We start from the raw sequence: 393 nt of genomic DNA, 5'->3' as shown, positions 1-393 counted from the left end.
AATCACCTCCCTTTGACAGCTGTATTTATGGAGATGGTAACATTATGAATGTCTTAATTTTTTTCTGCACAGAAAACCCTACAAATTGCTGCTAATGAGTCCAATAAATAAAATTACAAAAATGGGCTAAACCCAGTTAACTTGTACCTGTCTGTTACTTACAGTTTATATCAGTGATTTTATTGCAGCTTTTATGATATCTTTTTGATTGAAGTTTCAGTGAGTTTCATGTATAATTCTAAAGTCATTTATTCTGTCCCATTCTATATACCATACTCCTATAAACACAATGATTTCAGTAAATTTCAAGTGTCTGCATCTACTTCAGCGTTACCTTAAATAAAAAAAACAAGTTATGCAAAATGTATGTTAATTGAAACGTTTTACTTAAAT

General features: G+C 29.8%; 1 protein-coding gene across 1 annotated transcript in view; it reads right to left on the bottom strand.

Annotated features, from left to right (window-relative positions):
- LOC119594807 (basement membrane-specific heparan sulfate proteoglycan core protein-like) overlaps positions 1-393 on the bottom strand; it is a gene marked incomplete at its 5' end in the record, with an annotated part of 219,836 nt that overhangs the window by 213,323 nt on the left and 6,120 nt on the right.

Source organism: Penaeus monodon, chromosome 34 (genome assembly GCF_015228065.2).
Source record: "Penaeus monodon isolate SGIC_2016 chromosome 34, NSTDA_Pmon_1, whole genome shotgun sequence".
Taxonomy (NCBI): Eukaryota; Metazoa; Arthropoda; class Malacostraca; order Decapoda; family Penaeidae; genus Penaeus; species Penaeus monodon.
Note: the sequence above shows the minus strand (reverse complement) of the source record. Positions and strands in the feature narration are given on the sequence as shown.